Raw genomic sequence first — 16,842 nt, forward strand, 5'->3', positions numbered from 1 at the left:
ATACTCAGCCAACTCAGATGAAGTGAAGACTTGAGCAACGATTTGGTGACCTTGATAAATGTAGACTGTCAATAAAATGTTTCTTGCTTTTAAAAGTTTTTTTGGGAGTATTATTTAGATACCTGTCTCATCTTTCTATATCAGCCCTAAGTAATATTGTGGAATTATACTCAAAAGTGAGAAACAAAGAAAAAAATTAACCAAGTTAAAAATGACTCTCCCGTGATCAATTTTTTTAGTGTCCTGGACTGAAAGTGTGTGAAAGTCTTCTTTGTACAGAACACAAGGTCAAGCCACATGGCCACAGTTAATTAAGTACAAGCCAAATTAAGACCTGCTCTGGAGAGGAAAAGTGAGGCTCTTTTTAATGCCTGAAATATCCAGCTTGGCCATCCGCAGTGACTGCTTCAACTGGCAGAGAGATTGCCTGTATAGAGTGTTGGCATTCTTTTCAGTAATCAGTTCAGTATCTCAATTGCCCCAAGTGAATAGAGCACGATAGCTTCAACATGATGTTGAACTGCGATCAATACTATACAAACAGCACAGCTTGTCCCTAGTGAAAAGCTCTACTCTGGCAGTAGCCCAGGGGTTGGGCTATTAGTGTGGTGCATATTAATACCCAAGACCATCGTGATTCCCTTTCAAAAGAAAAACAAACATCAAAGTGGATTCAGGGCCTTCTGTTGCAGCAAGTCACAAAAGACCTCATTCATCCAGATAACTTTGGCTTTGAAATGATTGGTATTGGATAAATAAATTCCCCTGTACCTTTTACAGATGAGATTTGGGTCCCTCAAAAGTAGAAGCTTATGCTTGGAGAAGGAGGACATGGTGCAGCTCAATGCCTCTGAGTTGAACTAGGTGCATTCTGTCTGTCGCGTTAAGCATCTGTCCTTCCCAAGCGCTTAGTACAGTGCTCTGCACACAGTAAGCGCTCAATAAATATGATTGAATGAATGAATGAATCTGTATCCTCAGCAGCCATTTAAACAAGGAAAAAGATACCTGGATATGGAACTCAATTCCATAAGCAAAACCTAGCATGCAAAACCACCTAGCCAATGATAATAATGATTGCAGCATTTAAGTTCTTACTATTATAATAATAATAATAGTAATATTAATACTTGGCAATAATAATTACTGTGTGAGGATCAGCATAGCCGAATGACAAGCTCTTTCTATTCGGCTATGCTGATTCTTACACAGTGTTTACTATTGCCGAGTACTGGAGTAGTATTGGGTAATCAAATAGGGTGCAGAACCTATACCACGTGTAGCTTACAGTTTAAAGTGGAGGGAGAGATGGTAGTTAATCCCCATAATTCAGATGAGGAAATGCAGACACAGCAAAAGTCAAGTGACTTGCCCAGAGTCACACAGCAGGCAAATGAAGTAGCCCAAATTAGAATCTGGGTCTCCTGACTCCCAGTTCTATGCTCTTTCCACTCTGCCATGCTGCTAATAATAATAATAATGTTGGTATTTGTTAAGCGCTTACTATGAGAAGCAGTGTGGCTCAGTGGAAAGAGCGCGGGCTTTGGAGTCAGAGGTTGTGGGTTCAAATCTCAGGTCCACCAATTGTCAGCTGTGTGACTTTGGGCAAGTCACTTAACTTTTCTGTGCCTCAGTTCCCTCATCTGTAAAATGGGGACAAAGACTGTGAGCCCCCCGTGGGACAACCTGATCATCTTGTAACCTCCCCAGCGCTTAGAACAGTGCTTTGCACATAGTAAGTGCTTAATAAATGCCATCATTATTATTATTATTATGTGCCAAGCACTGCTCTAAGCGCTGGGGTAGATACAAGGTATCAGGTTGTCCCACGTGGGGCTCACAGTCTTCATCTCCATTTTACAGATGAGGTAACTGAGGCCTAGGGAAGTGAAGTGACTTATCCAAGGTCACACAGCTGACAAGTGGCGGAGCTGGAATTAGAACCCATGACCTCCAACTCCCAAGCCCACTACCTTCCTGCTGGGGCCTAGAGCCCGTCTCATGCCCCATCATGAGATCACTAAGCTCCTTATGTGCAGGGAACATGTCTACCAATTCTGTTATATTGTACTCTCCCAAGATCTCAGTACCCTAAAGTACTCTGCACACAATGCTCAATGGATAGCATTGATTGTTCGATCAGGAACCCTGGGCAGTTAAGGTTAATCATATGTTTGCACACTTCTGGAGCCTATGTTTTAGGTTTCCTTTGATTTATGGATTGGCATTTGTCCTGTTTACCTCTTCTGTAGGATAGAGACAGTGTCTTCTGCTTCCTTTGTAACTACCCAGCTCTTAATATAGAGCTCAGCCTACTAGTAAGATATTTATAGATATTCCTGCCTGACTGGCTGGTTGGTAGGGCAGGCTATAAGGGACAGAGCCCTTTGGGCTGAACATTCTCTCCCATATCTGGGGCCAGAAGGCTGGGAGGGAAGCTCAATCTTGTTGGATAAAAGAGAAAAAAGGGGAAACGTGAGAAAAGGGTACCTTTCTCCTTCTGCTCCCAGCTTCCTAACTGGTCTGGCCAAAGACTGGTAGAGGAATAACAGAATCACAGAGCCAAGGGGCACTTTGAAAAATCATCTGGTCCAGTCCCCTGCTTTGAGGTGGATAAATAAACTAACCCACCCAGAGGGGTAGGTGTCTGGTCTTTTCTTAAATATTTCCAGAATGGAAACAGCCTGCCCTCCCTCCAAAGACCATTCCACTGCTTTGTACCCTAGAATTAAGATTTTTCCTTTCTTACAGACAAGCCGGCGGGGGACAGACCACCATGGTGGGCGTCCTACTTACCAGGTCCTCTGCCAGAGCAAGCAGCAGGGAAGCCACACTTCAGCGTTCCTGGGAGGTAAAATAGGCCAGGCCATGCAGTGGCGAGAGGATGGAGGCCAGCTCCACTGGAGAGGGTAGCCAACATTTCCTTTCACCCTAGGAACCCAACTGACCCACTGAGGTATGTGGACAAGTGGAGCAACTTTAAAAAGCAACGATTCCTGGCTCGGACCTTTCCCCTCAGCTTGACCCCTTACTTCCCCAGAGAAGCTTGTCTTTGGCCCTCTTCACTCTGGCGGGGCAGCCATCTCTTCCACCAGCTACACTCCCACTGACTCTGGGCAGTGTGGCTCAGTGGAAAGGGCCCGGGCTTTGGAGTCAGAGGTCAAGGGTTCAAATCGTGTCTCCGCCACCGGTCAGCTGTGGGACTTTGGGCGAGTCACTTCACTTCTCTTCTGTAGGGACTGTCTCTAATATGTTGCCAACTTGTACTTCCCAAGCACTTAGTACAGTGCTCTGCACACAGTAAGCGCTCAATAAATACGATTGATTGATCAATCAATCAATCAATCAATCATATTTATTGAGCGCTTACTGTGTGCAGAGCACTGTACTAAGCGCTTGGGAAGTACAAGCTGGCAACATATAAAGACAGTCCCTACCCAACAGCGGGCTCACAGTCTAAAAGGGGGAGACAGAGAACAAAACCAAACATACTAACAAAATAATTCTCTGGGCCTCAGTTCCCTCATCTGGAAAATGGGGATGAAGACTGTGAGGCCCCCCCCGTGGGGCAACCTGATCACCTTGTAGCCTCCCCGGCGCTTCGAACAGTGCTTTGCACAGAGTAAGCGCTTAATAAATGTCATTATTACTATTATTAGATGAATCCCGAGCCCCAGCCCATCCCTTGCAGCCGGAGATTTCCAGCCGAATAATAAAGAAGGGATTGGTGAAAGACAGTGCCGGTGCCCAGGACAGTGGCAAGGACTGTTCTAAGCCCCTCCTGCCCCTGCCACTGACCCCGAGAGAGTCGAGGAGGCGGGGGAGAGGCAGGGCCCGCCCTTCCAGAAGCCCCCCGCCCCCCAGGAGGAGGAAGGAGGGGAGATGGGAAGCCGGGAAGGGCAAGGGATGGGAATGGAGGGAGGGAAGGAGGGGGGAAGGGATGGAAGGAGGGAGGAAGGGAAGGAGGGGGGGGAAGGGATGGAGGGGGAGAAGGGGGCGCGGCTCTCCCCCCCCCTCCAACCCCGGCTGTGCGGACTCCGCCCCCGGCCCCTGTCCGGCCCGGCCGCCGCCGCCGCCGGCTCCTGGCTCTTCGGCCAGAGGCCACCCTGGGCGTCCCTGCTCCAGGCGCTTAGTACAGTGCTCTGCACACAGTAAGCGCTCAATAAAGACGACTGACTGCTCGGCGGCCCGCATGGCCGGCCCCGGAGGGCCCCTCTCCGCTCAGCAGGTCAGCGGGCTCCCCCTCCGCCCCGTCCCCTTCCCTGGGATGGGATGGGATGGGGATGGTTGGGACGGGATGGGAATGGTCGGGATGCCCCAGGGAACGCAGCCTCACTGCGGGTCAGCATCTTCTCTGCTCCTGTCCTCTTCCGGAGAGTCCAGGAGCTTCTCTCCCCCCTCCATCATCCCTGTCCCGTCCTTCCCGTCCGGATCCAGGCGCCTCTCTCCCCCTGCTCTACCCTCTGCCAACCTCTCTGTCCCCCTCCCATCCCCGCCCCGTCCTTTCTGTCCCGGCTGGAGCGGTTCCAACGGGTCCAGGAGCCTCTTTCCCTTTGCCCTGTCCTCTGCCGACCCCTCTACCATCCTTGCCCCGTCCTGGTCCAGGAGTCTTCCCCCACCCTCCTCTGCCCTCTGCCAACCTCTCTGCTCCCCTACCATCCCTGGCCTGTCCTTCCCGTCCTCTCCGGGCCGGGTGGAGCTGTTCCAACGGGTCCAGGAGCCTCCCTCCCACTTCTCTGCCCTCTGCCAATCTCTCTGCCCCCACCTCTACCATCCCTGCCCCGTCCCTCCTGTCCTTTTTGTGCTGGTAAGGGAAGGGACGCTTCCAGGGCCTGGGTCTCCCCCCTGGGGAGATTGGGGGGCTGATGGGCCCACTGCTGGGTAGGGACTGTCTCTATATGTTGCCAACTTGTACTTCCCAAGCGCTTAGTACTGTGCTCTGCACACAGTAGGGGCTCAATAAATACGATTGATTGATTAATTGATGGGGAGAGGGATGTGGACAGAGGAGGAGGATGCTTTGGAGAAAGAGGACAGTTGGGGGACGAAGGTGCAGGAGAGGAGAGAGGGCTGAGGTGTCCGTGGAGAGAGAGGAAAAAGACGCAGTGGGCATCTCCCTTTTCGGGGCTGGAATTTCCAGCTGCAAACTTAGTTGAAGCTCTTGAGATCCCCAAGCGCAGAGCGGGGACCCAGCTAGGAGAGGAGAGCTGCAGATCCAGCCTGCAGGCGCAGACTTGCCCTGGACACTTCCTTCACTCCCCACTGAGTCCCAGCCAACTCATAGGTGCGTCTGGGGGTGGTGAAAGATTCCCACCCAGGGAGGTTGGGGTGAGGCGACAGGGGGAAAAGACAGGCGTTGTATCGTCCCCTTTGTATTTCTGGTGCTAGCAATTTTTTTGACGCAGACTGCACTTGAGTACCAAGAAGGAAGGAGATAAATGCAGCCTGCTCCTTACCACGCATTTCCACTCTGGGGAATCTGGAGTCGTGGGGCTCAGTCCTGGCTGGGCTGTGCCCTTGAGAGGGTCTTGGCATCAATCATATCATCTCTTGAGCCCACTGTTGGGTAGGGACTGTCTCTATATGTTGCCAACTTGTACTTCCCAAGCGCTTAGTACAGTGCTCTGCACACAGTAAGCGCTCAATAAATACGATTGATTGATTGATTGATTTGGGCCTCTGTTTTCCCATCCCCGGTAAATGATCTCGGCTGTACAGGAATAGAGAGTCAATTAAAGTGTCTGTAAAATGTTGCAAACTTCTTGGAAATGGGACATTATCAGTGTTTAAATGAGTGGCTTTACTGGATTTCTGGCTTTAATATAATATTCCAGTACCTTGATGACAGGTTTACTATGTTAAAAGCTAGGAAAGTACCAATTATAATATCTACCATTTTTGAAAATTGTGAAATCATTTCAAATGACTGTAATCCTCTTGGTGAATGAAAAATATCCTCAGTGCTCCTGCATCTTATAAAGAATAGCATTTCAATTCCAGAGGGAGTGAAATGCACAAATAAATTGCCTTTTGCTTCCTGGTTTGTGGCAAAGTTGGCCCACAAGCCTAGTGAAGGTACTAGGCACCAGGAAAATCAGATCAGAAAAGCAATTTAAAGCTTCGATTTTCATCTAAAACTATTACGTGAAAGGACAGACCTGATTTTAGGGGTCTGGAAATATTCCTTTTTATGGAGCTACTTTTCCTTCACTATTCTTCCCTGAAAATCCACTGTCTCCTGCCCTGCTAGCACAACTTTTTGCCAGCCCCCAGCAGGCTGGCATTCTCTGGATTCAGGTGTGGGGCATTTAAGGAGCAGAGACACGTCCCACCTTAATAATGCATATTTTAAACCATCCCCACCCCAAAACAGACTCGACTGGATGTGGGGATATAGGTCCTGGGCTTGATCTGGGAAGAGAGGACTCAAAGAGCAGAGCTATTAGAATCTTAGATCTTCTTACTTTTTTCTCCATGCCAACCAGTTAGAGAAGTCGTGTGGCTCAGTGGAAGGAGCAAGGGCTTTGGAGTCAGAGGTCATGGGTTCAAATTCCGGCTCCACCAATTGTCAGCTGTGTACCTTGGGCAAGTTACTTAACTTCTCTGTGCCTCAGTTAGCTCATCTGTAAAATGGGGATTAAGATTGTGAGCCCCACGTGGGACAACCTGATCGCCTTTTATCACCCCAGTGCAAAGCACATAGTAAGCACTTAACAAATACCTTTATTATTATTATGAAGTGCTGGTTTGTATAGGGTCACTAAAGTACTAGTGCCAGGTTGTTTCAAGGGAGATGAAACACAATTTCCCTATAGACCTGCTCAGGATAGCCATTTCCCAGACCGAAACAGGGTGGCAACAACAGAAAGGGATTTGCTCCCCAGGAAGGAAATTGGGAGTCTCTTCCTCTCACTCTGAATCCTTTCCTTATCTCCCTTCTCTCTGCTCTTTTCCCCATCTTTTAATTCTGTCACAGGAGGAGAAGTGTCATTGTCCAGCTGTTTACTGAGGTTGACTAAAATACCAGTAACAACCCTGGTACACAAGTCTGGATCTTAACTCCTTCCTCATTTAGGAATATAAAACATGGCTTCAGATCTGAGTTGCAATATCTACCCGGGACCCTGTGAATTAAAAGGTTGTTTGTCTACTGCAAGCAGTGCAGTTGCCAGACTCTCAAACATGAAACAGAGACGGAGTACCTGTACTCCCTCTCACTTAAACTCTGATCCATCCCCATGTGGGGCACAGAATATGTCAAAACCGTATTATCATGTATCTACTCCAGTGTTTAGTACAGTTCTTGGCACATAATAAGCATGCAACAAATACCACTTAAAAAAAAAGTAACATTTTGTTTTACCTTGGGGAGATACATTCCTTCTCCCACATCCTTACTTGGTAGTGAAAATATTGTTTGCAAGAAGACAGTATTAGTGTAAAGATGGCTTTCGATCATTTCAGGAAATACTCTCAGGCAAGTTTCAGGGTTTTTATTTTTTAAATAGGTTTTTGTGGGGGATTATTTACAACCTTTCCTTGTTGTCTCAATTCATTCATTCATTCAATCATATTTATTCAGTGTTTCTGTGTGCAGAACACCATACTAAGTGCTTGGGAAAGTACAGCAATAAACAGTAACATTCCCTGCCCATAAAGAGCTCACAGTCTCTGTGTGTGTGTGTGTGTGTGTGTGTGTCTGTGTGTGTGTCTGTGTGTGTTAGGGTTGTATAGCCACTTCTTTTTCATTTTTCATCTGTTTTGTTGCAGCAACAGTGAAAATTGGAGTATTATTATTTCTTAAAATGTAACTAATTAACTTTCTTTCATTTATAATATGCTTGGCTGATACCAGGAAGACAGTTTTGAAGGGACAATCAGGAAACTTAGCAAACTGAGACAATCACTGAAAGACAGTACTTCTCTCTTTCATTTCATGTGTGTGTGCATGTGTTTGTGTATGGAATACAGTCTCCTGTGTGAAGGACCGATCTAGGTACCATCACCATCTAGACAAGCAGCATGATTCAGTGGAAAGAGCACAGGCTTGGGAGCCAGAGATCATGGGTTTGTACATATTTATTACTCTGTTTATTTTACTTGTACATATTTACTATTCTATTTATTTTATTTTGTTAATATGTTTTGTTTTGTTGTCTGTCTCCCCCTTCTAGACTGTGAGCCCGCTGTTGGGTAGGGACCGTCTCTATATATTGCCAACTTGTACTTCCCAAGCACTTAGTACAGTGCTCTGCACACAGTAAGCGCTCAATAAATATGATTGAATGAATGAATGAATGAATCCTGGCTCCGCCACTTGTCAGTTGTGTGACTGTGGACAAGTCACTTCACTTCTCTGTGCCTCGGTTACCTCACCTGTAAAATGGGGATGAAGGCTGTGAGCCCCACGTGGGACAACCTGACCAACCTGTATCCTCCCCAGTGCTTAGAAAAGTGCTTTGCACACAGTAAACGCTTAACAAATGCCATCATTATTATTATTTACAACGGGGTAATATATGCTATTTTGAGCCTGTGCAAGGGGCAGGGGAAGAAACTTTGTGTGTGGCTGTTCCTCAATTGCAATTGCCCAGTCTTTATGAGAGGTACGTCAGGACCCTACAAGGGCAGATTCTAGTCAGTTGCAAAAGTAACATCCACAAAAAATAATGAATACAGCAACACACTATGTGTTCATGTTGTTGCGTTCCCTCTCATTCTTTTGGGGAAAATTAATGGCTATAAGAAATTGCAAGACACAAGCAACAGGACCTAGAGATTATAGTCCCTTTTACTTAGAGGTCCCACCCTCAGCTGGGATCCTGGAATATCCGACACTCTGGGCTGCTGACTCCGGGCTCCTGCTTGACTCCTAAAATATAGAGAAGGAGGGAGGAAAGTCACAAGACGATGCTCTTCCAGCCATTGCAGCAGTATGGAAGGAGAATACTTGTACATATTTACTATTCTATTTATTTTGTTAATGATATGCTTTTAGCTTTAAATTCTATTTGTTCTGATGACTTTGACACCTGTCTACATGTTTTGTTTTGTTATCTGTGTCCCACTTCTAGACTGTGAGCCCGTTGTTGGGTAGGGACCGTCTCTATATGTTGCCAACTTGTACTTCCCAAGCGCTTAGTACAGTGTTCGGTAAGTGCTCAATAAATACGATTGACTGAATGAATGAATGAATGAATGAATGCAGGGGGAGTTCCAGAAGTGATTGGGGGGATTGCCTCTGCTGGGCACAGGATAGTCTACCCACTCAGCACTAGGAAGTAGAGCTGAGGAGCTCCCCAGGGTGGGAAATTGGATACTTCAGCTTCCCTTCCATGATTCAAGCCTGCAAGGCTGCTCCGTATTCATTTTGGGGATACAGAGCCAGGATTCGATTCCCACAGAGACCATGCACCATGAAGTGAGGTGTGAAACCTAATCGATCACTTCCCTGGGGACAAGGAATTGACTCAGTGATTGGGGGACTCAACCAAACCAGGAATCTGAAATCTGAAATAATGCAACCATCTACCTCAGTAGTCCACACCCAAATGCCCTTCTGAGCTGGTTTAGTCATCTGAACCCGAGAAACTGGGTTGACATGTTCATAGAGGAGATCGACATTTCTAGAATAAACTGTTGCATCCCCTGGGAAAGGTGAAACTTACAGCTTTCAAAGGATGAATGAGATGAAGATGACTTCTTTCATTTCAGAAAGACAGGAGGACCTTAGCTTTGGGTGTCAAGATGGTCTGGAACAACAAGTCTATTTCACAGCCAAGAGGTCTGAGAATGGAAATTTAAGTGTAGATAGAGCAGGGAACACTTTTATGCTTTAAAACATTTTGTTTTTATGCATTTACAGGGTGGTCTCTTGAGGAAGTTAGTAGAATCATGCAGCATGACTTTCTGCTCTCACAATATTATTTTTTCCTGCAGTTGGGCAAGAGTAACACATGGCTCAATGGAAAGAGCACAGGCTTTGGAGTCAGAGGTCATGGGTTCAAATCCTGGCTCCACCACTTGTCAGCTGTGTGACTGTGGGCAAGTCACTTAACTTCTCTGGGCCTCAGTTACCTCAGCCATAAAATGCCCTCATGGGACAACCTGATCACCTTGTAACCTCCCGAGCACTTAGAACGGTGCTTTGCACATAGTAAGTGCTTAATAAATGCCAATATTATTATTATTGACAAGCAGTATGACTTAATAATTGTGGTATTTGTTAAGTGCTTACTATGTGCCAAGCAGTGTACTAAGCATTGGGGTAGATAATAATAACTATTTTGGTATTTGTTAAGCACTTACTATGTGCCAAGCACTGTTCTAAGTGCTGGGTAGATACAAGGTCATTAGGTTGTCCCACGTGGGACTCACAGTCTTCATCCCCATTTTCCAGATGAGGTAACTGAGGCACAGAGAAGTGAAGTGACTTGCCCAAAGTCACACAGCCGACAAGTGGTGGAGCCGGGATTAGAATCCGTGACCTCTGACTCCCAAGCCCGTGCTCTTTCCACTGAGCCACACCACTTCTCTTACAGGATGCAAGATCATCAGGTCTTACATGGGGCTCACGGTCAAAACTTCACTGTCTAGATTCCTATTCAAGATCATCATTCTCTGCAGTCCCCAAAGGTTAGACTCTGCCTTAGAATCAAACGCTTAGTACAGTGCTTTGCACATAGTAAGCGCTTAATAAATGCCATCGTAATCAAACCCAGGACTGCCCAGAACTGCCCAGAACTGTATCTCCAAGCAAAAAGAAGACAGGCCTTCTTGCTAATGCTCAAATCTTGGGACAGGATAGAAGGTTGGGAAAAGGTGGGAAACTCTGAAGCCAGGTAACTCTGTGGAAAGCGCTCTCCTTTGAGGGAATTACTACTAAAATTATGGGTCTTCATGGAACCAGCTATTAGAACTAGGTTCTCCCCTTTAAATGTATATTAGAACCCACCCACCACTCTTTTTCCAACTGGGAAATCTTTGCATGAGAAACCAATCCAAACTGCCGTGCAATACTTCAAATGATTAAACCAGATTAGGTTTTCCAATTTTTCAAACACTATTTTAACTCATAAGCATCCTGGTAAATATAGAAACCCAAAGATAGATAGGACCTAGAGGAGACTTCAAGACTCTTGGATTACTTGAGGGGAAATTAAGGATGTTAAATGGTACATCCTTAACCATTAAGATGGAGGTGAAGCCAAGCACCCTAATGCTATAGACTCCTGGGCTGGAGGAACCATCAGTCTGACCTAGGAATGGCCTATTTCACATCTTATGCCCCTACATTTATATAGCTATCCTTCGTATTTGGAGAAGATACCACTGAAGGTGAAATCCACTTATGTTTATGTGTGAGACTGAAAAAGGCATGTGTACCCCACAGTCCCAGCCACACTGGTGAACAAAACAGCCTGTCCCTTGTTATGTTGTCACGTTTGACATTTGCCAAAAGCTATATCCTATTTTGCTTCCTTTAGCTCAGGTTTTTTACAAAACTTTTGCTCTAACAGAGTCGCCTCTTTTTTGATAGCAGCATGCCATGCTGGTCTGTACTTGACAATTGACTCCCGATTTTCATATGGGATATTGTCTGAAATTTTCTTTTACTGTGTTTCCTTTCTCCTTCTTGCTTTTGGATATAAACTCATCCTCAAGACTGTAAGCTCTCTGTGACCAGGAACCTAGCATACCAACTCTGTTGTATTATACCTTCCCAAGCACTTAATAGAGTGCTCTGCACAAAGTCCTCAATAAATACCACTGACTGATTTTGGTTTCCCAATTTTATTTATCCTTACAGGGTTTATTTGGGCCATTGTGTGGTTGTTTATTTTCACATATCCCATTCAGTTCTTCTATGTTGAGGTAAGCGTAGGCAAGCTAGGAGGAGACTAACTTCATTTGAGAAATTTATCGTTTTGACTCTCTTTTGCTCTTCAATGCTGAGTACAGCCAATAAATGAAGGTAATGAAACTGCCCAAGGAATTCCTGCAGAGCATTCAGGACTGCTTCTAAACCAGCCATGCATATAGATAGTTCCGTGATTATACAGAGAAGCAGCATGGCCTAGCAGAAAAAACATGGGCCTAGGAATCAGAGGATCTAAATTCTAATCCTGGTTCTGCCAAATGCTTGCTGTGTGACTCTGGGCAAATCATTTATTTTCTTGTGTCTCAGCTTCCTAAACTGTAAAATGAGGAATACTTGTTCTCCTTCCTACTAAGGGCCCCACATGCTACAGAAACCGTGTCCAACCTGATTACCTTGTATCTAACCCAGTTCTTAGAACAGTCCTCGGCACGTAGTAAGTAATTCTCAAATTCCATAATAACAAAAATCACAATAACAACTGTAGAAGATCTTTAGGGACAAATGTATTGCAACTTCTTTCAATCTCTCAGTAGCCAGCTCTTATGTTTAACAGTCCTTTCCTTTCAGAACCAGCCTGGCCTAATGAAAAGAGCATGGGCCTGGGAATCAGAGGAACTGGGTTCTACTCCTAGCTCTGCCACTCGTTTGATGTGTGACTTTAAGCTAGTCATGTAACTTCACTCTGCCTCAATTGCTTCATCTATAAAATGGGGAGTCAAAACCAGTTCCCTTTCTTAATTAGACTGTAAGCCCCAGGTGTCTAATCTGATTATTTTGTATCTATCCACTGCTTATTACAGTGCTTAGCACATAGCAAGTGCTTAACAAATTCCACAATTATTATTCATTATTAGAAAGGTTTTTGTTCCTCTCCTGAACAGTTTTGCTGAAGTTTTAGTCCACTTCCTTTTGTCTTGCTTTCCGAGGAGATGCTTAACAGCTGGCCACCCTCCTTTTTCTATAAAGCCTTCATTTACTGGAAGATAGAACATTAAACAAAATTAAGAACTATTTAAACTCGATATTTGTAAGTGACTTCCCAAGGACCTCCAAAAGTGTATAGAAGGAACGCTGAATGTCGGACTCTGGCTAAATGTGGTCTTGGGTTTTCCCTCTTAGAACTTGATTTACAGTTGTCATCTTACAAGTTAATTCTGGCCATCTACTTACCTACTTAACTATGGAAATAAAATTAGGAAGTTTACTTTTAGGATATAAGTTTCTACACTGATAAAGGAAAAGATATCTCTAGCAAAAGGTAAATACAAATTTTAGATTTGGAAACTTTAACTTTCTCCGACTGATCTTTTATTATTTTGATGTTTGCATTTTGAATTACACAAGGTTTCTCTGCATTAAAATTTATGTTTTGAAATTATTTATAATATTCTCTATTTGTATTGGCTTGACTTTTCAGCAACTGGGAAAAGCAGGATTTATGTCTGATGTGTTAATGGCAAAGGTAATTCCGGAAGACTAATAAAGTTCTCCCTTCCCAACAAAGGTTATTCAATTCACATGATACAAGTAGGATCATGAATAGGGCAAGCATATATTTTCATGCTTCCTTGTTAGAAAATATAAGAAGTAACAAATATCAGAATTGAAAACTGATCATTTCAAAATTCCATCTGCATATTATACTTATTACAGTGCTTTGCACACAGTAAGCGCTCAATAAATATGATTGAAAGAATTTCAAAACTGGGTTGCAGCACTAATGATTCAAGGCATCCCTGGCCAGTCTGTGGAGATTTGGCAGCCGCTGCCAACAAACCAAGGACCCTTCAATCTTCCCTCTTCTAATTGAAATGAAAGCGACAAAACTCTATTTTTATTCCTGTCTTTCATTCCACTAAAATCGAAACAGTTTGGTTTTTTTGTGGGGGGGTTAAAAAAAAGTCAAATGGAATCTCAGATGCTCATGGTCATTTCCTTTTTCATGTTCCTCCACTGCCCTTGATCAAAGCGAAGCAGCGTGGCTCAGTGGAAAGAGAACAGGCTTTGGAGTCAGAGGTCATGGGTTCAAATCCCGGCTCTGCCAATTGTCGGCTGTGTGACTTTGGGCAAGTCACTTAACTTCTCTGTGCCTCAATTCCCTCATCTGTAAAATGGGGCTTAAGACTATGAGCCCCACGTGGGACAACCTGATCACCTTGTAATCTCCCCAGCGCTTAGAACAATGCTTTGCACATAGTAAGTGCTTAATAAAGGCCATCATTATTATTATTATTAAAAAGGCATCCAAAACAGGAGCCTAATTATCCACATTTTGTTGTAGTATTTTCTTTTTTTTCCCCCAAGCAATAATCCCCAACAAGAATGGGAGTAAAACCAGAAGCTTTAAAGAAAAGCTCAACATTTTCAAGACATTTCCAAACTTTCATACACTTCTTTGCTCACTCACAGTCTTAAAAAGGATCTTCACCTTTGTTTTTAAAAGGAAAGCACCCTCATAACCTATGCTGTCTAGGGCTCATTTTCCTTCCACTTTTTGCAATTGTGAATTTTAGGTTCTTGGAAGCAAACTGAGGAGAAACATGGAAAAGGATTTGGGCTGATAGTTTCAATGCTCCTGTACTGCAATGGTTTTGAAGATTTTTTTCAGATCTATGTAAATGCTCCACCTGATGAGAAAGAGAAACATCAGCTGCTTAGCAGTAAGTTAACTTTGGCTTTTGTCTTTTTTTTATAGTATTTGTTAAGCACTGGGCCAGGCACTGGACTATGTTACTGGGTTAGATACAAGTTTCTCAAGTTGGACGCAGTCCATGTCTCACGTGGTGTTCACAGTCCTAGTCCCCATTCTAAAGTGACGTAACTGAAGCAAAGAAAAATTGAGTGATTTGCCCAAGGTCACACAGCAGTCAAGAGGCAGAGCCAGGATTAGAACCCAGGTCCTTCTTGTTCCCAGGTCTGTGCTCTATCCACTAGGCCACACTGCTTCTCGGTATTGGTATTGGTCCAATATTTATCCTCAGGAGACTTCATGGAAACTAGCTCTCTTCCTCCCTTCAAAGCCCTACTGAGAGCTCACCTCCTCCAGGAAGCCTTCCCTGACTGAGCTCCCCCTTTTCCTCTCCTCTCCATCGCCCCCATTCCCTCCCTCTGCCCTACACCCTTCCCCTCCCCACAGCACTTGTGTATATTTGTACATACTTATTACTTTATTGATTTTACTAATGATGTGTCTATAGCTATAATTCTATTTATGCTGATGGTATTGACACCTGTCTACTTGCTTTGTTTTATTGTCTTTCTCCCCCTTCTAGACTGTGAGCCCACTATTGGGTAGGGACCGTCTCTCTGTGTTGCCTATTTGTACTTCACAAGCGCTTAGTACAGTGCTCTGCACACAGTAAGTGCTCAATAAAAACGATTGAATGAATAAATGAATGGAAGAAGTGGCTACTGAAAAATGTTTCTCAAAGTAGAGACCTCAGAAGGAAGCAGGGAACTGGAGAATAGAAGCACCAAAACTTTAAAGCTAACCAGGTTTACATGATAGTTGTACTCCAACTTGTACTTCCCAAGCGCTTTGTACAGTGCTCTGCACACAGTAAGTGCTCAATAAAATATGATTGATTGATTGATTGATTGATTGATAGTTTATAAAATGTAAAACATCCTACATGGCAGAAGTACAGAACACCCCCAACAGCTTTTCTTGGTATTAGATTTGAAGATTTTACTTTGCCCTGAAGCAGCGTGGACTAGTGGAAAGTACATGGCCCTAGGAGTAAGAGAACTGGAGTTCTCATCCTGGCTCTGCCACTTTCCTGATGTGTGACCTTGGGCAAGTCACTCATCTTTTCTGTGCCTCAGTTTCCTCAACTGCAAAATGGGGGATCAGTAACTATTCTCCCTCCTACTTAGACTGAAAACCCCATGTGAGACAGGGACTTTATTTGGCCCAATTAACTTGCTGAGTTGCCCAGTGCTGAGAACAGTCCTTTAGTATACAATAAAGGCTTAACAAATATCATAAAAAGGTGGAAAAGTGATTTCAGTTGTTAATCTTTATTTTCTGTCTATAAAAATCTCTCATACCCCCTTCTGACCATTTAATTCCACACTAAATTGCCTGCTTTTCATTCAATCCCTCTTCATTTGAAGTAGGCATCTACAGCGGGTAGGGACTGTGTCTCTATATGTTGCCAAGTTGTACTTCCCAAGCGCTTAGTACAGTGCTCTGCACACAGTAAGTGCTCAATACGATTGAATGAATGAATGAATGAATTCACATCTTATAATTTTCTTATTTTCTTTTGCTAAACATTAGCGTGCAGATTTCAAAATGAAAATATATCTGTTTAGATAATCACATTTTTATCTCATTTCTTATTTTTTAAATCTCTTCTATTCTGGCCTCTATAAATTGAACATTTGTGCTTAAACTGGCTATTGGGAGTAAGGAACAAGTTTTAATAAGAGAATGAAAATAATTTAGAACCCATCAGTTTCTTTTTTAAACTGTTTTTTTTTTTTTTTTCTGGAGAGGTGCAGGGGAAATTACCTTTTACCAACCTAGGCTAGGTGCCCTAGAATACCTTAGGTTACTAATTTACTTTTAATAGATCCTCCAATAAGAGTGTCTCATTTTTTCCTAATCTTTATCTACTTAATTATGTTTGCATACTGCTAGCACATTATTCATTTTGCCTTCAGGACATTAATGAATCCACTGAGTGAAATTTAGTGGTTGTGGATCTCATAATAATAATAATAATAATAATAATAATGGCATTTGTTAAGCACTTATTATGTGCAAAACACTGTTCTAAGCGCTGGGGAGGATACAAGGTGATCAGGTTGTCCCTCATGGGGCTCACAGTCTTAATCCCCATTTTATAGATGAGGTAACTGAGGTCCAGAGAAGTGAAGTGACTTGTCCAAAGTCACCCAGCTGACAAGTGGAAGAGCCAGAATTTGAACCCATGACCTTAGATGGTAAATGGAGC

The 16,842-nt window shown here is 44.0% G+C and overlaps 1 protein-coding gene across 1 annotated transcript in view; it reads left to right on the plus strand.

Annotated features, from left to right (window-relative positions):
* The first annotated feature begins 4,102 nt into the window (after positions 1-4,102).
* The window catches only part of HTR1F (5-hydroxytryptamine receptor 1F), a 68,909-nt gene continuing 56,169 nt past the window's right edge, over positions 4,103-16,842 (plus strand). The window contains exon 1 of the mRNA XM_038766310.1: positions 4,103-4,228. The gene's annotated coding sequence lies outside the window, so the exon portion shown is untranslated. The remainder of the gene's footprint in view (positions 4,229-16,842) is intronic.

Source organism: Tachyglossus aculeatus, chromosome 24, assembly GCF_015852505.1.
Source record: "Tachyglossus aculeatus isolate mTacAcu1 chromosome 24, mTacAcu1.pri, whole genome shotgun sequence".
In the NCBI taxonomy this organism is placed as follows: Eukaryota; Metazoa; Chordata; class Mammalia; order Monotremata; family Tachyglossidae; genus Tachyglossus; species Tachyglossus aculeatus.